General features: G+C 39.2%; 1 long non-coding RNA gene across 2 annotated transcripts; it reads right to left on the bottom strand.

Moving 5' to 3' along the window:
* Window positions 1–8,758: 8,758 nt before the first annotated feature.
* LOC138808608 (uncharacterized) lies at window positions 8,759–22,097 on the bottom strand. 2 transcript variants are annotated; one of them, XR_011366522.1, is made up of 4 exons: window positions 22,022–22,097; window positions 12,906–12,999; window positions 10,317–10,479; window positions 8,759–9,437 (listed from the first exon to the last, which is right to left on the bottom strand). It is a non-coding gene; the product is annotated as an uncharacterized lncRNA (long non-coding RNA). The 2 variants fall into 2 exon arrangements; XR_011366523.1 differs by having other exon boundaries at window positions 8,759–9,433.
* Window positions 22,098–22,316: the final 219 nt, after the last annotated feature.

The raw sequence follows: 22,316 nt of genomic DNA, 5'->3' as shown, positions 1-22,316 counted from the left end.
CTCTCTCTCTCTCTCCCCTCGCTCAGCTTTTTCTCTCAAGGCTGGCACTCTATCACTAGAGGTACACTTTCACGTCCAGCTTTTTATTTTTTTTTCTTGTTTAACTAGAGATTCGAATATCTATCTCAGTTTCATTTTCCTGAACTGGTTTCAAACTTTTAATTCTCAGATCTCAACCTCCTGAGTAGCTAGGAGTATAGATGTGAGCAACAAGTCCCTTCCTTTAAAAAATTATTATATATTAGTTATACAAGGGGAGATTTTGTTGTGACATTTCCACACAATGTTATCCTTCTCCCTCTTCTTAAAACAATTTCAAAAAGTTTCAGTTTTACTTTGACAAAAATCTACTTAACCATATTCATTCTCTTTCCCCTTAGTTAGCCAACCTTCTTGCTAGTTCTCTGCCTCAGCCTCTCTCTCTCCCCCCAACTTTCCATTGATCAACAGTTTTCATGTTATGTTCATATATAATTATAATGTATCTCAAAATTATTCACTCTCTTTTTCCCTTTCCCTTCCCCTCTTAAACAGTCCTGTAGACTCAATTTGTAAATCTGCCCATATACACAAAGGTACAATCATGTCTATGAATATATATGCTCTTTATGCCTAGCTTCTATATCGGAAACAAACACATATCTTGTGTTTTTTTTTATTTTTATTTTTAGCTTGGTTTATTATGATGTCCTCTGTTATATCCACTTTTCTGAGAGCGACATGATTTCATTTTCCTTCATGGCTGTGTAACATTCCATGGTACATCTATATTACTTCTTCTTTATCAGTTCAAGAAGATTCCAGGTGTCTGATTCCATCATTTGGCTATTGTGCACAGTGCTGTAATAAACATGAGTTATGCTGGCATCTTTCAGGTATATTGATATATTCTACTGACATACGCCTCATATTGGTATAATGGAGTCTTTGGAAGGGTCTGTTTCTAGACTGATATCCATAGTGGTTGCACTAGTTTGCATTCCCACCAAAAGAGTATAAAGATTCCTTTTCTAATTCATCTTACCACATTTTCTTGGTGGCTGTCATTCCAACTGAAGTAGATTTAATCTTATTGCAGTTTTAATTTGCATGTTCTCTATTATAGCTAAGGCTGTTGGACATTTCCTCATGACTTTATTAGCCATCTTTTTCTTCTTCTGAAAACTATGTAATTAGATTATTTCTGGGTTTTTTTTGCTGTCTAATTTCAGCCCTTTATATAGGATGGATATCAATCCTTTATTTGTTGAATAGCTGGCAGCCCTAGGAAACTCCAAATTGTCATTACAGTGTTTTCAGCATGAACAAGGGATGAACTGCACATCTCTTGGCTTTCACTTCCGCATGGATCCAAAGTTCACATGACAGCACTGACTGCACATTAGCTGATTAAAAACAACAGGAGGGCCTGGGGACTTGCTCAGTGTAAGAGAACTCATCTGGCAAGTGCAAGGATTTAAGTTCAGACCTCAGCTCTGAAAACTACAGAAACAATTAAACAACAATCAAACTCAAAACCACAAAAAGTGAGTCTTACCTGATGCTGGTGGCTTATACTGGTAATCTTAGCTACTTAGGAGGCGGAGATCTGAGGATTGTGGTCCAAAGCCAGGCTGGGCAGGAAAATCAGTGAGACTCTTATCTCCAAAAATCCAGAAGTGAAGACAAGGCTCAAGTGGTAGAGTGCTAGCTTTCAGCATAAAAGCTCAGGGTGAACACCCAGGCCCTATGTTCAAGCCCCAGATCCTTCACACATTAAAATGTCTTACTCTAAGACTGATTTATTAACTATCAACACCTAAATTCCTGTCACAAAGAAACCCAAAATGAATGCCAACACCACTCCTGGAAGCCCCACAAGTGACACAGCCACCTCTTCATACATACATATAGATATTATGTGTATATGCGTATATATGTATATCTAGATACATACATACAATTGAAGTAAGAAAAAGATCATTGAGAATATGGAATTCCAGATTGAGTAACCACTCAAAAAGTTTCTCTTCAGGTCCTATAGAAGAGAATGGTAGTAAAACTAATGTTACATTTGGCATTATTATTTTATACATTTGTCTTTTAGAACAGATACTCAAAGAAGTATAGTTCTGCCTGGCATTGTGGCACATGTCTGTAATGCTAGCATTTAGGAGGTGGCAGTAGTAAGCTAACAATTTAGAGACCAGCCTGGGACACAGAGAACTCCAGGTCACCGTGGAACTGTCTGTATCCAGAATAATACTAACAACAAATAAAAACAAGATTGCATAAAAACTTAGACTCTTTAAAAGAAGAAGAATAGAAGTACAGATGCATCAAGTTTCTAATTTATGGAAAGCTGGTCTTGCACAGTTCCTTGCTCTACATCATCCCTTACCCTACAGTAAATCCTACCACTTGGTCAGCAGACACCATGAAGGTCAACACCCCTGTAAAACCAAATACATACCTACTCTAGCAGAACTGGCAAAGATCGAAAGTATCATTAAACCATAAAGAAATGTCTAACAGGAGGAAGATACAGGAGAAACTTCTCTTGGAGCTGCAACCCACATCTACAAATGACTATAAAGTAAGAAGCAATACCAAGAAGCTAAAAGGACTCTGAAAGGTCTCCAAAAAGTATATAATATGTGGGAATTAAGAAAGCTTATTAAGACATACATAAATATGCCAGGCCATATACTTGTTTGGGCATCAACAAGTATGTAGACATCTGTCACAAATCATTAGCTAATATAAAATACGAAAAGATCCTTAAAAGCAGTTTCAAATCTAAATGCAACAGAGCAAACTTGTTTTAAAAAGTTATCACCTAGAAGCTGGGCACCGGTGACTCAGGCCTGTAATTCTAGCTTCTCAGGAGGCTGAGATCTGAGGATTATGGTTCAAAGGCAGCCCAGGCAAGGAAGTCTGTAAGACTCTTATCTCTAGTAAATCACTGAAAACTGGAAGTGGCACTGTGGCTAGAGTGCTAGCCTTGAGCTGAAGAGCTGAGGGATAGCACCAAGGCCCAGAGTTCAAGCCCCACAACCAAAAATATAAAGTTATCACCTAGGTCCTTCACCAAAAATATTATGTCAGTAAATCAAAGCCCCAAATCAGTCTCTGCTTAAGGATACATAATTATAAAGCATAATTCAGTGATCACAATTCTCAATAAAAGCAAATAAAGGTACATAGATTTACACTACATCGTAGGCTCTCAGAAGACACACATTCACCCCTTACCTGGTCTCTTTACCTAATCCCCAGGTACAAGCTCCATATCTACCTATGCAGTCTTCAGTTCTAATAGCTCTAGAGAAATGAATAGTATTCCTTTAAGCTACTACTGACGCTCTAGTCAATTTCTACATCAGAAAAAGCGATCATAAAAGTTGTCCCAAGATAGCCTTTCAAAAAGTAATAGCATAATAGCATACTGATATGAATTTGGCTAAATATTCATACATAATGAACAGATTCATATATTATTGAAATTTATGTAGAAAATAGCACATATAAAATGACTTACGTTTTATCATTCCCACTGTATGTTTCAAAATCTTGTTTCCGTGTGTGGTCAAATGCATCAAAACCTCTATTCCTGGGACCGCCTCTCCCTCTGCTTCTCATGCCCCCTTTTGGGCTTCCACATCCTTTCAGCGGCCTGTCTCAATCAAACCTGTCCACTGGTCTAGTCAAAGATGACAATGCAATATGATAAGAGAGCCCAAGCCTCTGCCCGTGTTCTGCCTCATCCAGGCTCCTGTATGGTGTGGTACACTACCAGGATCTGGTGGTGTAATCACCTGCCCGCTTTCCCTTCTGCCCATCCTTGTGCTTTCTGAGGACCTACTTTTTTTCTACTAGACTCCAAGATGTAGTTCTAAATGAATACATCTTTTTAATCATTTTAACACCTTGTTTATTAACTTTTTTAAATTTGTATAGGCTTTCCAAAACATTTTCCCTAAAAACAAATTACTTATTTAAAAGAGATCCTGGCTGGGCGCCGGTGGCTCACGCCTATAATCCTAGCTATTAAGGAGACAGAGATCTGAGGATCAAAGTTCAAAGCCAGCCCAGGCAGGAAAGTCTAAGAGACATTTTATCTCCAATGAACCACCAGAAAACTGAAAGTAGAGCTGTGGCTTAAAATGGTAGAGCACTAGCCTTGAGCAAAGAAGTTCGCAGAAAGTTCCCAAACCCTGAGTTCAAGCCCCATGACTGACCAAAACAAAAACGGATCCTGAAATCAAGTAATCCGGATTATTAATAGCTTCAATACTTGCACCAGTAAATTATCCTACCATTCTCTCATGGCTAAGAAAAGCCATTCTTACCACAATAAAAAAAAAGATCGAATTTACAATTTTCTTTTTTTGAAAACAAATGCAGAAATGAAGATTAATCTTACATTTTTCATATAAAACATTATGCTAAATAAATTCTCTACATTGGCTTTTCTACCTTCTAACAAAACCCAAACCAATTTTAAAACAGAACATTTTTTTCTGATTTAAAATTCTATTCTTTTCCAATTTTCTTTATTAGCATTTAATGTAATTTTGAGAAAAGAGAAATTATTTTTTTTAATTGTATTTTATTTTATTTGAGAACATACTGTACAGAGGGGCTACAATTACATGGGCAGGATAATGCATACATTTCTTACCAAGCATTGCAGCCTCCTCCTTTGTTTACCCTTCACTTCCCTTCCCCGCCTCCCCCCTCCCCCCACCCAATTTTACCCCCCTCCCCCCACCCAAATATACCCCCCTCCCCCCCCCACACCGACATTGTAAAGCTGGTTTTGACATGACATTTTGTACTTCTCATTGTTGCAACAGGTCCATCTGAATCCTTAAACGACTTGTTTGTCCCCATCTCCTCCACATGTTATACTAACATCAAATATAGTGAAAGCGGGGGTTACACTGTGGGGGAGGGACATACAAAGCAACAAAGAAATAATCTTATAAATGCGTTAGAAACACATGCATGAAAGAAATGAAAACATTAAAATACATATTTAAGGGTTCATTTTCCTAACATCACATTATCTGACCTTTTCTGCTTGACTCATACCTATACTAGATATTGCAAATAAGGGAAACCTATCAAAATTCCTTACGTAAATTATACTAGACATAGAAATACAGAAAAAAATCATAGCACATTATGAATTGTTAGAATATAGTCCAAAGGCTAATAATTTTTAAAATAATTTTTATTGAGATTCAGTGATTACATAAAATTCACAAATTTCACAGTATTGTGGGATAGTAATACTTAAAGTCATATACACATTTTAACCTTTACAAGGCAAATTGTCATTATCATGGTCTATAAAGTTTGTGAATTCTATAAGTTTTGACAATACAACTATTTCTTCCAAATCGGTTGATATGTACCTTTCTTTCCTTTTGTTTAGTGTAAGCTGCTCCCTCTTTCCCTCTAATTCTCTCCCTTCCATTGCTGCCCTTGAATTCCTTAGTTCATTTTCATTCAATGTCCAATGTAGCTGATGTGCCCCTCTGTTATATAGTCTCCTATTTTCCTCTGATTCTGTGTCCTGCTCCTAGCTCCCCTCAGATGTGCACATATATATGGTAAATTTATATGGTACATATATATGGTACATATATATGGTACATATATATGGTATCTATCTATCTATCTATCTATCTATCTATCTATCTATCTATCTATCTATCTATCTATCTATCTATCTATCTACCATATATAAGGTCGAGAACATGGAGTCATTTAGGAATGATATGACAAATTAAGTAGAGGTCCTTTGTTTCTTGAATCCTGTTTATTTTGTCATATCTCTTTGCATTTTGGATTTAACATTCACATATCAGGAAGCCATGTGCCAATTGTCTCTCTGATCTTGGCTTACCTTGCTTGAAATGATTTATTCTAATTCTATCAATTTCTGGTGAATACCATTATTTTATCCTTTCTAATGCCTGCATATTTCACTGTATGTATGTACTACAAATTTTTGATACATTCATCTGTAATGAGGCATCTGGGTTGTTTCCATATCTTAGCTATTGTGAACAGTGCTGCAATAAACATGGAGGTGCATGTGTCCTTGTATCCTGGTTCCTGTTGCTCAGGGTAGATGCCTAGGAGTGGTATGGCTGGGTCATATGGGAGGTCTATATTTAGCTTTCTGAGGACCCTTCAGACTGCTTTCCAAAGTGGTTGTGTTAGTGTACATTCCCACTAGCAATGCAAGGGTTCCTCTTTCTCCATATACCCTCCAGCATTTGTCATTGGCTGACATTAGGATGTGTTCCATTCTGACTGGTGTAAGGTGGTATCTCAGTGTTTTTATTTGCATTTCCTTTATGGCCAGGGATGATGAACATTTCATGTGTTTCTTTGCCATTTGTATCTCTTCTTCTGAGAAGTTTCTCTTTAGCTGCTTTCCCATTTAATATTTGGTTGTATTTGGGAGGATTTAGTTTCTTGCGTTCCCTGTATATAATGGATATTAGGCCTTTCTCTGATCTATTGCTGGTGAATATTTTTTCCCATTTACTTGGTTATCTTTCTAGTTTGGTTTCTATTTCTTCATCGATGCTGAAATTTTGTTTTAAGATAGTCCCATTCTTCGAGTCTCCAATTTGTTGTGACCCGGGGACTTTGTTCAGGAAGTTCCTGCCTGTGCCTGTAAGTTCAACTGTCTCTCCTACTCTGTCCTGCAATAGTTTCACAGGTTCAGGTTTGATGGGAAGGTCTTCAATTCATTTTGAGTTGATGCTAGTGCATGGAGACAGGTTGGGGTCCTCTTTTAGTTTTGTGCATGTGGCCACCTTGTTTTCCCAGCACCACTAGTTCTTCCACTGTATGTCTCTGGCTCCTTTGTCAAGTGTCAGATGAATATAGGTATGTGATTTTACTTCTGGATCTTCTAGTCTGTTCCATTGCTCTTCGGGTCTGTTTTTGTGCCAATACTAAGCTGTCTTTGTTATTATGGCTCTGTAGAAGAGCTTGAAATCTGGTATCGTGATTTGTCCTTCATGTTTCTTTTGCCTATAATTGCTTTGGCTATTCTCGGTTGTTTGTAACACAAATCTTTAAAAAAAAGTCTACACAATACTTGAACAGCAAACACATACATGGGAAACAACATCAGTGAAAATCAGTCCTACATTTATAGAAATCTAGATCAGATAACAACAAAACACCAAAGTCTTCTCAAATATATTAATGATAGAAACCAAGCCTAAAATCATCCCTGTGTATATTGTAATCCTTGAAAACAGTATATATTCCATATACTTTTTTCCCATTTCCTTTGTTGTTGTTGTTGTTGTTGTTGTTGTTGTTGTTTTGAGTTTGCATTTTTTGAAACGTAGTCTTCCTAATCTAACCCAGGATACAAACTTGCAATTATCCTGCTTCAGCCTCATAATTACTAGAACAACAGGTGTGAAGCAGCACACCAGGTCTTCTGTATTTTAAAACTTGATGAAAATTAAATAATCTTGTACTCAAGAAGTTTAATTCTTGACAAACTCCAACACAAAATGCAGAAGATTAACATATGGATCATGAAACCTGAGCTGGGTGTCAGTGGCTCACACGTGTAATCGAGCTACTCAGGAGGCTGAGATCTGAGAATTGTGGTTCAAAGACAACCTATGCAGGAAAGTTTGTGAGACCCTTATCTCCAATTAACCACCAGAAAACCAGAGAACACTGCCATTTACATTTGGTAGGAGTATCAGAAGTTGTGTCCTCTCAATGGGTCATGTGAGAAATACGTATGCTACAAAAATAACTGGTCTACACTTTATTCCAGATTAAAGAAGATAGAACACTTCGTGAAATTTGAATGCAAATTAAATAATTTAAAGAATCAGATAATAGTGCTATATCAATATTAATTACTTTAATAATTCTCTCATGGTTTTTGGCAAATACATAAAGTATTTAGGGATAAAGGAACACTCACAAATCTTATTTCTAAATGACAAAGAGAAAACTGTAGAAAAGGAGAGAATGGTAAAGCAAATATGTTAAGAAGTTGATATTCAGGGAATCCAAATGAAGGGTATAAGAGAATACTTTATGTAATTCTTGCCATGTTTTTATAAATCAAATTACTTTAAAAGAAATAAAGAAAAGTCACTTCATTGTCTCATATCCCTGTGCCCCTACCATTACATATGTTATTTCACTTCACAGACAGATTTTCATGTCACAAAAATCTATCTTTTTAAGCCTACCATACTTATTAAAAAAAGAAAAACTGACATGTTCAATTATACTTTTTAAAGTTCCATACTTTTTAAAAATGATGGCAACGACGGTTTCTGCATTTGAACAAAAATTTCATTTTTTCCATAGAATAAAAGTCTGAGTAGAGAAAAAATACATAAACCTTTCAAAAATTTAGTTCTGCTCCAAGAAGCTTTACATATAAAAGTGGCCATTACAGAGAAAATTTGAAATAATCACCAAAAATAAAAAATAAAGTGAGCTTTTCCAGAACTTTCTCTAACCTTGTGAGAGATCCACCAGGTTGTGCATTGCTGTTTTATGTGTCCCTTCTAGTTAGTCACCATATGCACACCACTTCAGATGTGCTGCTCTCTGCTACAGGTCCTTTATTTACTTATTTCTAATTGACTCTAGCAGGGATGAGGTACACTTGACCCATGGGCCCTATAAGGCCTGAAAAATCATTTAGTACATGACAGGTTATAAATATCCAAATAGCGCTTGGTGGAAAATGGTTCCTTACTCCAGCCTTATAAAGCCATGTTCTTTGACTAAGACTTTGTTTCGGACAGGGTCCTAAATGAATTTGGATGGCAGGAAGTCAAAACACTTTGAGAAACTTGACTCCCTGAATACAGAACTATCTTACTAACAGGAGGCATAAGCAAAATAATAACTACGTTTGTAGAAGGCTTTGCTCTGACTCAGGAGACATGGTAGAATGCACCAGTCCTATGCATTACTTCACACCAGAGAACTTTCCAGAGTTTGGTATCATGTATCATATTAGACTTTTCTTCACATGTCTCATGATAGCCTACTTAGCTGATCATAGAATTAAGAATCTGTTTCAATCTATTTAAGAGACAGAATTCATAATGCTAAATCAAAACCCTAATTATATCCCTACTCTAAAATTAGCTCCTTAGTGTAAAACTTCAAAGTAAAATTTTAAAGAATCCAATATACTCACCTGTTTTGGTTTTGTTTTGTTTTGCTGTGCTGGGGCTTGAGTTAAGGACTGTATGCTTGCTACAAAGGCACTCTACTTGAACCATGCCTCCAGTTCCTTTTGATTATTTACTTGTTTATTTTTTTCTGGTGTCAGTATTGGTCCTTACACTCAGGACCTTGAGCTTTTACTTACCTTTTTTTGTTGTTGTTTACAGCTGCTGCTGTATTAGGCCTCAGTTCTAATCTGGCTAATTGGAGAGAAAATATTATGGATTTTACTGCCTGGGCTGACTTCAAACTGTGATCCTCAGATCTTAGCCTTCTGAGTAGCTAGTACTACAGATGTGAGCCACTAGAGTCCAGCTATTTTGTTACTTTTGTATACTTGCTTTTGATTAGGCCAGCCTGGACCGCATATTTATGCTTCCCACATAGGTGAAAGGCATGTACCAGGACACTCAGCTTTTTATAAGTTAAGGTGGTGTCTCGCAAAACAGCTATGTTAACTCGTGTGAAACACTGCACTGTGTGCTTCTCATATTATGGAAAATATTTTTTTCCTTTGCAGTGGAATTAGACATTGATACTAGGGCCTTGTATATTCTAAAGAGCTCTCCCAATGCTCTACTGATAAAGTACATTCCAAGCCCATGGTTAATTTATTATTTATTTATTTTTGTTGTTCATGGGGTTTGAACTCTGGGCCTGGGTGATATCTTTCAGCTCTTCATCTCAAGGCTAGCACTCTACCATTTAAACCATAGCACCACTTCCTGTTTTCTGGTGGTTAATTAGAGATAAGAGTCTCAAGGATTTTCGTGCTTGGGGTTGCCTTTGAACCACGATCCTCATATCTCAGCCTCCTGAGTAGCTAAAATTACAGGCATGAGCCAACAGAACCCAGCTCCACATTTAGTTTTAATTATACAACTGGCCCTGAATCTTGATATAAGGTCATCTCTGAAATACATGAAGATCTTTCAGGTGTCATCTAAAATAATAATGACTTGTTGCCTAAACTATCAAAATGTTCCTAAGATCTGTAATATGGAAAGGTCACAAAGGGTTATGGCTGTTCTGAAAAGTCCTCTGGTTCCCCAACCAACCCAGTTGAGGACTGTACATACATTTCAGCTGAAAACTTCTCAGCTGTAAAGTCGGCCTGCCTCTTGGCCTCAAATGGTCCATATTCCCTGTAGGATCTCTGCTCAGCTCTATTAAGTATCACCTCTTTTCTCCAGCTGTCATTCCAGCATTGTTGCTCCCCTTTTCTAGGAGTCCATTTCTGGCCTGCCAGCAGAAAACCAAAGCAGAGGGCTAAAACACAACATCCATGAAACACTAGGTACAATTCTATAGGTTCCTTAAGATTTCATTTTTCCAAAAACCAGTTGGAATACCACTGGATAAATGGGAATTTCAGGGGAAAAAGTTGCTGATGTTATTTTCTAGAATTTATTCATTTTAATAAAACCTTATTACTATTATGACTTCACTTATGTTTTAGAGAGTATACAATAAACCATATAATTATAGGTATCTTTTTCTTTCTTTTTGTTGTTGCTGTGTTTTGAAATAAGGTCATTACATATGTTTGAGATTAGCCTGGAACTCACAATCATTCTGTATCAAGACTCCTGAGGGTTAAAATCATAGGCATGCACCACACCTGGTTAATTATAGATGACCTCTATTAACACAATTTAATAAACTAACTACATTTCACATTTCAAAAGCAGCTTTATGAAACCATAGTTCTAAACCTCATCCAGGAAAGTAGTACATACCAGTACCTTTGATTGTAGTTTAAAGTACAATATTAGATTGTACTTAACATTGTATTTTAAAAAGATTTTCCTTCCCTTGAATGGGATTTATATATTTGCTATATGTCTCTAGTGTGGGCCTCAACTCAGTTTTCAACTCACTCAAGAAGGTATCTTTTTTTTGTCCATTTGAGAATCCAGCATCCAGGTGAAACAAGGACAAAGTGCTAACCCTCTTTTGTCTTTTCTCTTCTGCTGCTTTAGAATATGCAATCAAATCCTGTATTTTAAGCCATCTAATAAGTTAGTAAATAAATTTTGAACTTTGTCATTTCTTAAACTGTCTTCCAAAATTGTCTTTTTCCCCTTAGATTTAGAAGGGTCCTCAAATATTATTTATAGCTTTTGCTATACTTCTTTGATTTTCCTTAGGAGTAATTACACCACGCTGATAGTACATATAGAAAAATATTAAAATTTATTCAAATAATGGATGTACATCTCATTAAATTCCTCTCATGTATCCACAATAAAAATACAGGCATAGAGCTGGGAATGTGGCTTAGTGGTTGCCTACCATGCAAGATGCCCTGTACCACATAAACAGAACAAGGCAGAAGTGGCACTGTGGCTCAGTGGTAGAACACTACTCTTGAGCAAAAGCAGTTCAGAGACAGTGCCCAGATCCTGAGTTCAAGCCCCAGGACTGGCAAAAATTACAAACTTTAAAAACACAGGGATTTTTTTTCAGTTTTCTCATTATTATTTCCTAACTAAACTTTATACTCTAACACAAATAAGTAAGTACTATCAAGTCTTAAAATAAAAATCCTGTTTGTACATCACGAATATAAAATTATGTAATTACCTTGAATATAAAATGTTTTTGAGTGTCAAATATTGCACAAGGGATTTAAGTTCACTCTATGGCTCTAATATCCTATAATATCAATAACTATTTAAATCTAACTTACATCACTTTATGATATTTTCATAGAGGATTATACTTCTACTGTAGAAACAAATCAGATCAACCAAAATAGAAGGGGTAGTTGAAATCAGGGGGAAAATGTCACTAAGTTGTTAATAAGTTGAGCCAGGCACTGGTGGGTCACACCTGAAACCCAAGCTACTCAGAAGGTCAAAAGCTGAGGATCATGGTTCAAAGCCAGCCTGGCAGAAAATCCATGAGGCTCTTATCTCCAATTGAGCACCAGAAAAACTGAAATTAGCACTGTGGTTCAAAGCGGTAGAGTGCTAGGCTTGAACAGAAGATCTGAGGGACAAAATCCAGATACAGAGCTCAAGCTCCACAACAACAAAACAAAACAAAACAAAACAACAAAAAAAACAAGTTGAAGGTGAGTACTGGTGGCTTATTCCTGTAGTCCTAGCTACATGTAAGAATGGAATTTGAGGAGCAGAGTTGGAAGCCAACTTAGGCACAAAAGTTATGTGATCTCTAAGAAAGCCAGAAGTGGAGCTGTGGCTTCAAGTGGTAGAGCACTAACCATAAGCAAAAGAAAAAGCTAAGGGACAGAGCCCAGGCCTTAAGTTCAATTCCTAGAATTAGCACCTACATAAATAAAGTTAGCAAAGTGAAAAATTAAAAGATTTGCTGTAGATTTTCTATTTGCAACCCATAAGCATTTGTGTTTTACCATTATAGTATCTCCATTCAACTACAGAATTACTTCATTGATTATTCTACCTTCTTTCTGCTATCTCATTTTTAACTATATCAATTAAACTTGCTTTATAGTAAAGTCATTTCCATCATTTCTGTATGTATATTGAAGTGTTAAATAGAATTGGCTACTTACTAGGATATTTACCAATATCCTGCAAATACTATATTCTCCCTCTAAATCTCCAAAGACCAAAGCTAATAGTGACAGACATTTTCCCCCCAAATCAGTTGTAAGAGGCCAAAACTGCAATTGAACCCACCTTGCTTTTCCACACTAGAACAGCAGCTTGCATTTCACCAGCCTTTTCCAATAAAAGGCTTGCATTAGCATTGGATCACTGATCTAAACACAAGCTTAGAAAAGGAAAAGAATACAGTAAAATTTCCAGCAAGAGTTCCCATAAAATAGTTGCATTTTGGCTCAAAGGGTTTCTAGGCTCTGAAGAAAGCTGAGGAAAGCGAGCTGAAACAGTCTCTGATGGTTCGAGAATATACTGAGCAAAGGGCCTCTCATAGGTTTCTGTACAGCTTTGGATAGTTTAGTACAGTAAAACTTCCAATTCCACGGGGCAAGCATCTAATTCCCACATTCTGGAGGATTAATGTTTCTGGTGTATGTCAAAAAGTGTATTCCCAAATGCTTGACATTTCTCTATGCTAAGCATTCACTCAATCTTCAGACTAAATTTAAAATGTTTCATTTTGCCTAACATCAACTTATCTGACAGTTTCTGTTTGTCTCAGACATATACTAGTTGTTGCAAATAAAGGAAACCATAGGATCTATGTTTCTTTGGGCCTGGCTTACTTCACTTAATATGAGTTTTGCCAAGCATTTCTATTTCCTAACTAATGGGGCAATGTCATTGTTTCTGATGGAGGCATAGACTTCCATTGTGTATACATACCACATTTTCTTGATCCATTCATCTATTGAGGGGCATCTGGATTGGAACCCCAAGATAAGGATTCAAATGTTTCTTCTTTTCTTTTTTATTATGAGAATACCGTACAGAGGAATTACAATAACATGGGCAAGATAACGAGTACATTTCTTATCAAGCATTGTAGCCTCCTCTTTGTTTCCACTTCCCATCCCTTTCCATACTCCCCCCTCTCCCCACCCGACACTCCCCCCACCCCTCACCAAAGTTGTAAAGTTCGTTTTTTGACATAACGATTAATACATCTCATTATTGCAATGAGTCTACCTGTATCCTTAGTTAAACGATTTGTTTTTTCCCTTCCCCTCCACAAATTATACCAACATCAAATACAGTGAAAGCATGGGTTATACAGACAAGGGACTCATATCTAGAATATACCTAGAACTTAAAAAATTAAATCCCCCAAAACCAAATCTTCAAAGAAACAACTGCCCAATAAATAAGTGGGCTAACGACTTAAAGAGAAACTTCTCTGAAGAGGAAAGGATAGTCAATAGATACATGAAGAAATGTTTTTTTTTTCTCTCCTGCGGTTGTTTCGAACATATTTGTAAGATGATTTCTTTGTTGCTTTTTATGTCCCTCCCCTATGGTATAATCCCTACTTTCACTGTATTTGATGTTGGTATTGAAAGGTTAAAGTTTTGAGGCAGTGACCACTTGTTGCTTGTTTGTAGCAAAGCAACAAATGGGGCTAAACTGCACTGTTGTGTGCCTTTATAAGACCTGAAAATCCTTAGCTCAGGGCTCTCCTCCTGGGCTCCACTGTGTCGGAGTTGAAGACGAGGCCCAAGCTGCAGCCTGTTTAAATAAAACAGCTGTAGAATCTGACTCTCGGTGAGAGGTCTATTAGGGATCTAGTAGCCGTGGCAAAAACAGGAAAGGAAGGACAGAAAACATGAAATTGAGCGTGAAAAGAGAGACTGGGTAAAGGAAAAGAGGCCAGACTTGTTGGAATCGCCACTATCACATGCTGAGCATACATGGTTCACAGAGGGCAGCAGTTTCATTTGAGATGGAACAAGATACGCAGGCGCAGCAATCATCACGGACACTGAGATAGTGTGGGCAGAAGCACTCCCCCAGGGAATGTCTGCACAAAGAGCAGAGCTAGTGGCACTAACAAAAGCCCTACAAATGGGAAAATGGAAGAGACTAAACATTTACACAGACAGTCGGTATGCTTTTGCCAACGTGCATGGCCATGGAGCCATTTCCCAAGAGAGGGGGCTGCTGACAGCTGAGGGAAAATATATTAAAAACAAACAAGAAATTTTAAGCCTCGGCTAGATGGGAACCAGCAAATATTGCCATTATGCACTGCCCTGGCTATCAAAACGGAACTGATTCTATAACCAAAGGAAATAACTTGGCCGATCAGGCAGCTAAGGAGTTGGCCCTCCAGCCCAGAGCTGACTCTAGTAGACCCAGGGCCACGAGCTTTGCCTCCTGAGCCTCAGTATCCCCAAGAAGACTTGCAGTGGATAAAGAAAATTCCCATGGCCTATAAACCTCTGGACAGAGAAGGAAAACTGGTGAGGGGAAAGTTATCTTGCTAAAAAGATTGGGGAAGGGGATTCTAAAGAGAATCCATTGCGTCCCTCACATGGGAACACGAAGACTGCAGGACATGCTCTAACACTCCAAAGTAAAAATCAACTCATCAAGGACATTGTTAAAAATTGTGAAGCCTCATAGCTAGCAAGATCAATAGAAAACCCACGGATTGGGAGAAGATCTTTACTAGCCATACAACTGACAAGGGTCTCATATCTAAAATATACTTGGAACTCAAAAAATTAAACCCCCCAACAACAAATCCTCAAAGAAACAACTGCCCAATAAATAAGTGGGCAAAAGATTTAAAGAGAAACTTCTCTGAAGAAGAAAGAAGGATGGCCAATAGACACATGAAGAAATGTTCAACATCCCTAGCCATAAAAGAAATGCAAATCAAAACAACATGGAGATATGACCTCACTCCAGTTAGAACGGCAAAAATCAAGAACTCTAACAACAACAGATGCTGGAGGGGATGTGGACAGAAAGGAACTTTACTTCATTGTTGGTGGGAATGTAAACTTGTTCAACCACTTTGGAAAGCAGTATGGAGGTTCCTCAAAAGACTTCACATAGAACTCCCCTATGACCCAGCAATCCCACTTTTGGGCATTTACCCAAATGTATACAAACAAGACCACACTAAAGCTACCAGCACAACTATGTTTATTGCAGCATTATTTACCATAGCTAAGATATGGAACCTACCCTGATGCCCCTCAGTAGATGATTGGATCAAGAAAATGTGGTATATATACACAATGGAATTCTATGCCTCCATCAGAAAGAATGACATTGCCCCATTTGTTAGAAAATGGAAAAACTTGGCAAAAATTATATTAAGTGAAGTAAGCCAGGCCCAAGAAACATAGGTCCCATGGTTTCCCTTATTTGTAATATCTAGTATATATATGAGTCAAGCGGAAAAGGTCAGATAATGTGATGTCAGGAAAATGAACCCTTAGATGTGTATTTTAATGTTTTTTTCTTCCATGCATGTGTTTCTTACGCATTTATAAGATTATCTCTTTGTTGCTTTGTATGTCCCTCCCCCACAGTATAACCCCTGCTTTCACTATATTTGATGTCAGTATAACTTGTGGAGAAGATGGGGAAAAACCAGTTGTTTAAGGATACAGGTGGACCTGTTGCAGCAATGAGAAGTACAAGTTGTCATGTCCAAAACGAGCTTTACAACGTCGGTGTGTGGGGGGGAAGGAATAGGATTGGGATGGGGGGGAGGGGGGAGGCTGGGAAGGGATGTGAAGGGTAAACAAAGGAGGAGGCTGCAATGTTTGGTAAGAAATGTATGCATTATCCTGCCCATGTAATTGTAACTCCTCTGTACAGTATGTTAACAAATAAAATAAAATTAAATTTAAAAAAAATTGTGAAGCCTGTCAGCTCACCAATGCCCCCAATCAACTGGTTACAAAGGGAGCTTGCCTCCGTGGAGATAGGCCAGGTGTGTATTGGGAAGTAGACTTCACAGAAATTAAAACTGGAAAATTTGGATATAAATATTTGCTAGTTTTTGTAGACACTTTTTCAGGATGGGTTGAAGCCTACCCAACAAACATGAGACTGTGAAAATCATGGCTAAGAAGATCCTGGAAGAAATCCTACCCAGGTATGTCTTCCCATCCACTGTTGGGACAGATAATGGATGGGCCTTCATCTCAAAAGTAAGTCAGGGAATAGCCACAGCACCTGGGATGGATTAGAATGTGCACTGTGCTTATAGACCCCAGAGTTCAGTGCAGGTAGAAAGAATGAATCAGAAAGGAGACCTTAAATAAATTGGCCTTGGAGACTGGCGCAGATTGGGTATCACTCCTTCCTTTTGCCCCTGTTTAGAATAAGAACTTCACCCTATCAGTTTGGCTTTACTCCTTTTGAATTAATGCATGGACCCCCTCCACCCATTATCCCTAGTCTTCAGACTGAATTGCTTGCTGATTTGGATGATACTGAATTTCTGTGTAAGCTTGACTATTTACAGCTGTTGCATAAGAGTATGTGGCCCCAGCTTAGAGCATTATGATTCTGCTTCTATTCCTACCCCCCATTTGTTTAAACCAGGGGACTGGGTGTTTGTTCGAAGGCACAACTTGAGATCTCTGGAACCACGGTGGAAGGGACCTTACATGGTGCTACTGACTACTCCTCCTGCCCTTGCTGCTTGGATCCACTGCTCCCATGCCAGACCAGCTGAACCCTTTGCCCTGGATGACCGTGGGGAAACATGAGAAGTCTGCAAGCATCCTACCCAACCACTCCGCATACACCTCAAGAAAAGAAAAATAAACTGATTGTTATTGATATTATTGTTTAATATTATGGCTAAGGTCAGAGAGGGACTATACCCGTTCAAGTTCGAGAGGTATTGGAATTTAGTTTTGGCCCAGAGCTACAAGATTGTGTCTCAGGACTATAAGTCAATGGGGGGGAAATGAAGGGTTAAAATTTGGAGGCAGTGACCACTTGTTGCTTGTTTGTAGCAGAGCAATAGGTGGTGATAAACCACCTGGGTGTGTACCTTTATAAGACCTGCACATCCTTAGCTCAGTGCTCTCCTCCTGAGCGCCACTGTGTCAGAGTGTAAGATGAGGCCCAAGCTACAGCCTGTTTAAATAAAACAGCTGTAGAGTTCTTCTTGGTGGGGGTCCTGTGACCTTGGCATAACATGTATAATTTTAAAGGGGAAGGAAAAAAACACATCGTTTAAATAGGGATACAGGTGGACCCATTGCAACAATGAGATTTACAATACATTATGTTGAAAAATGTACTTTACAACTTTGGCAGGGGTGGGGGTGGGGTGGAAAGGGGAAAGGACGGGAATGGGAAACAATGGAGGAGGCAACAAGGCTTCATAAGAAATATACTCATTATCTTGCCCATGTAATTGTAACCCCTCTGTATGGTTTTTTCACAATAAAATAAATAAATAAAATATTTAAGTAGAGAAAATCACAGACCTTCATAACAGGGCTTACAGAAATTTGTGTAGAACTTTAACACTCATTACAGATAAATTTAGTACAGTAACTACATAAATGGAAATTAATGAGGTGCTTTCTTCTATTATGCACCTTGAAAAAAACTACAATGTTATTCTACCTATAAAATTACCTCAAGATTTGTAAATATATATCTCAAAAGCCAGATTGCCTAGACTCTAAATGGACAGAAAAGTTGGTAGTGCACTGTCAGGCAGGAAGTGGACTGCATCCCAGATTATATCACTTAAGTTTTGAAAAAAGAAAAAGCACTGTGCATTTATGTAATTAAATTTGTGTATATAAATTCACAGTGCTGATGTCAGGAAAAATAAAGGGTGTTCATTCAATGTCATACATGTTTAAAATTTCCACCACAGGGTAGGACTATAGTTCATTGATAATGTCCTTTGGCCTGGCTTGCTTGAGGCCCCAAGTTTGATCCTCAATACTATAAGAAAAAAATGACAAAAATTTATTTTAAAATTGAAAACTGTGAAAAGTCAGCTTATTAGCAATACTAGCTGCAGTGTCACACTCTTCTAAAGGACACAACATTTTCATTTGTTTAAAAAAATGAAGCTAGACATGAAGTCATGATGGCATGCACTTCTAATCTCAGCTTTGTAGGAAGCATAGGGAGACAGCTATATCTAAAAATTCGTGAGGCCATCAGTTCAAACTATTACAGCAAAAACTACGTAGATCAGTAAATAAATGGAGAATCCTTGCCTCATTTAATTTTATATTTCTCTAATTTGAGAAAAAAAGTAAGGTAAAAGTGCATTATCTCATTTGATTAAGTAAGGTCATACACTTACTGACATACCGAATAGCATTTGGTTTTCAGCATCTTTATTTTACAGATTTTATTTTACAGACTTCTGATTCTCAAGCAACAAATCTTCTCCACACAGATAAAGGTAGAGTCGCGATTTTCACAAGTCAAGGTGCTAGCACTTAAAATTTTCTGACAGGGCATGAACTCACACTTTGTGTGTGTATGTGCACACATGTATATGTGAGTGTGCACGCATGTCCATGCTCAGGCCTGAGCACTGTCCCTCAAGATTTCTGGCTCAGGGTTGTCACTCCACCAATGAACTGCAGCCCCACCATGGTTAACAGGAGGTAAGTGTCTCCTGAACTTTCCTGCCAGGCTGTCTTTGAACCTTGATTCCGTTTTAGCATCCTGAAGACCTAGGAGAACAGGCGTGAGCTTCTGCTGCCTAGAAAGCAGTGGATGAGTCTTGACCAAGCCAGGAATAGGCAAACAAGCTCTGCTAACGATAACAACTACACACCTAAGATCACTACTCAGAACATTGACAACTACACACCTAACTGCAGTACTCAGAACAGTGACAACTGCACACCTAATCTCAATACTCAGAACAGTGACAACCACACTCAAAACTACAATACTCAGAAAACTGAATACAGAACACCAAACCTCAATACTCAGAACAGTGAAAACTACACACATAAGCTCAGTACTCACAACATTGACAACTGTACACCTAAATTCAACATTCAGAAAAGTGACAACTACAAATCTAATCTCAGTAATCAGAACAGTGACAACTGTACAGCTAACATCAATAATTAGAACAGTCAAAACAGTGACAAATGCACACCTAATCTCACTACTCAGAAAAGTGACAACCACACACCTAACCTCAATACTCAGAACAGTGATGACAGCACACCTAACCCCAACACTCAGAACAGTGACAACTACACACCTAACCTCAACACTCAGAACAGTGACAATTGTACACCTAATCTCAACTCAGAACAGACACAGCTACACACCTAATCTCAATACTCAGAAAAGTGATAATTTCACAGCTAACCCCAGTACTCAGAACAGTGAAAAATACACACCCAACCTCAATACTCAGAACAGTGAAAACTACATAGCTATACTCAATACTCAGAATCGTGACAACCACACTACTAACTTCAATACTCAGAACACTGACAACAGCACACCAAACCTCAATACTCAGAAGTGACAAATATACACATGAACTCACTACTCAAAACAGTGGCAATTACACACCTCATTTCAACACTAAAAACAGTGACAACCAAACACATAACCTCAGTACTCAGAACAGTGACACCTGCACACCTAACATCAATACTCAGAACAGTCAAAACAGTAACAAATGCACATCTAATCTCAATACTCAGACTAGTGACAACTGCACACCTAACTTGAATACTCAGAACAGTGACAACAGAACACCTAAACTCAACACTCAGAATGGTGACAACTACACATCTAACCTCAACACTCAGAGCAGTGACAACTACACTCCTAACCCCAGTACTCTGAACAGTGACAACCACACACCTAACATCAATACTCAGAACAATGACAATAGCACACCTAACCTCAGTACTCAGATCAGTGACAACTGCATATCTCAAACACTCAGAAAAGTGACATCCACACACCTAACTTCAAAACTCAGAACAGTGACAACTGCACACCTAACATCAATATCAGAACAGTCAGAACAATGACAACTGCACACCTAACCTCACTACTCAGAACAGTGACAGCTATATACCTAACCTCAGCACTCAGAACTGTGACAACCACACACCTAACTTAAATACACACAAAAGCAACAACTGTACATCTAACTTCAGTCATCAGAATAGTGACAACTACATACCTAAACTCAATACTGAGAACAATGACAAATACACACCTAACCTCAGTTTTCTGAACAGTGACAACTACCACATAACCTCAGTACTCAGAACAGTGACAACCGCACACCTAACCTCGACTCAGACCAGAGATAACTACCCACCTAATCTCAGTCAGAACAGTAACAACTACACACCTAACCTCAACACTCAGAATAGTGACAACTACACATTTAACCTCAGTACTCAGAACAGTGACAACTACACACCTAACTTCATTTCTCAGAAAAGTGACAACCACATACCTAACCTCAATACTCAGAACAGTTAGAATTGCACATCTAACCTCAACACCTAGAACAGTGACACCTCAACAATCAGAAGAGTGACAACCACACACCTCACCTCATGAAAACCACTCGCCTCACTCAGCACTCAGGGAAGAAGTGGGAGGCAGGTGCAGATGCCTCAGGCCAGGGCGGGTCAGGTGGAAGTGTTTTCTGAGGTGCCCTTCCTCTTCCTGCACCAGGCCATGGTCTGATGAGGCAGGAGACATCTAGAAGCTTGGAGGTGCCAGGGTTAGGAACGCCTGTCTTAGAGCAGTCAGGGGTGATTCAGGAATGCAAGTGCAGCCAGGCCAGCGCCAGTTAGAGAAAGGCAACCCCACCCCCCGTCCTCTGTGGCCCCCCACCGGCCACCCCCTTCCCTTCATGCTGGTAGCACCAGCCCGCTCCAGACTTGCTTGCTGGCTCGGTGGCACCCCAGGACCACCTGGGGCGCCAGCCAGGCTCCCCGTTTCATAGGCTCCCACCTTCCTGGCCAAGAGCACTCTTGGCACATGAAATGCCTCCAGGGCGCTCATCCTCGCTGCACACAGTGCCTTGGTCTCATGCCGAGGATCTAGGCAGCTGGCCTGGTTGTCCTGCACCCGGTGCCCTTCCTCTCCTCTCCTACCCATGTACCTGGTGGCTGAGGGCCTGGGCTGTCCTGCCAAGGCTCACCGGGCACCGGGAGGCTCTTGAGCTCCTTCTGAGACTCCCTGTGGCTGCCGCCAGCGTCCGGCCTGGGAACCTAAGTTCCTGTGTAGCTCCACCGGAGCTGCAGCCACCATGGCGGTCTTGTCTTGCTTGCGGCTATGCAGCTGCTGCTGCTGGCGAGAGCGATTGGCATCGCACAGGATGTGGAACTGGTCCTACTCACCTTCCAGCAGCTGGTAGAAGCGGTTGGCCACGACCCAGCAAAAGCTCTCCTGCATAGAATCGCTGGTGGTTGTCACAGGGCACTAGAACACCCTTATCCAGCTTTGGTCACTGCAGGTCTAGGCTGGCAGCCCACACAAGCAACGTTCAGCACATCCTGTGGCAAGGACCCATTCCGCCTGCCTCCTCCCTCTCTGCTGGGCTCTGTCCAGTCCCTCCAAGCACCTGCCCCTGCCACTGCTGCTACCGCTGCCTACCCAACCGCAGTGAGACAGCCAATCAGCACCCAGAGACAT

The sequence above is a fragment of the Dipodomys merriami genome, unplaced genomic scaffold, assembly GCF_024711535.1.
Source record: "Dipodomys merriami isolate MVZ:Mamm:240054 unplaced genomic scaffold, mDipMer1.0.p SCAF_46, whole genome shotgun sequence".
Taxonomy (NCBI): domain Eukaryota; kingdom Metazoa; phylum Chordata; class Mammalia; order Rodentia; family Heteromyidae; genus Dipodomys; species Dipodomys merriami.
This window is presented reverse-complemented; position numbering and strand designations above follow the sequence as displayed.